This window comes from Phytophthora parasitica, assembly GCF_000247585.1.
Source record: "Phytophthora parasitica INRA-310 unplaced genomic scaffold supercont2.82, whole genome shotgun sequence".
NCBI classification, from domain to species: domain Eukaryota; phylum Oomycota; class Peronosporomycetes; order Peronosporales; family Peronosporaceae; genus Phytophthora; species Phytophthora nicotianae.
Genome location: NW_008649068.1, coordinates 217,565 through 218,107, shown reverse-complemented (window position 1 = coordinate 218,107; position 543 = coordinate 217,565).

Genomic DNA, 543 nt, shown 5'->3' with positions numbered 1-543 from the left:
CTCCATGGATCTGAGTTTTCTCTTTTGAGTTTGCTCAATGAGGATAATATTCGGACAAAAAATTCCGTACATTTCTCACCAGCAAGATGAAAAAGATGCGATAGCGGATAACGCCAGCGATCCATGTATTGATACTGTTTGGTGAGCCTGCAAAGTGAATGTATACATGTACTACTGTGCAGCAATTCACGAAATGGACGCTTTTCCTATTTTCGAAATATCGTAGTACCGTAAAAATCGGCTCCAGTGCGACACCGTTTAGCGCGCCTGTTAAACAAATGTAAAAAAGAATAAATGAATACTGTAGGTCAAACCATTAATTACATTAAAAGAGACTTCTAACTAAGAAAGGGGTATGTGATACGCGTTTATGTACCTTCAGTTTGGTCTTGTTCTTGCTTTTAGAGTGACGCTGCATTATGTGCTTGTGTGCAATGTGGTGTAAGGCGGGAACTTTTGCGCAACGGCGCGCGTGAGGACGGATGTCGCAAGCGGGTCATTTAAAAAAACCTCGTAAGGTTTTTTAAATGACTTGATTATTAC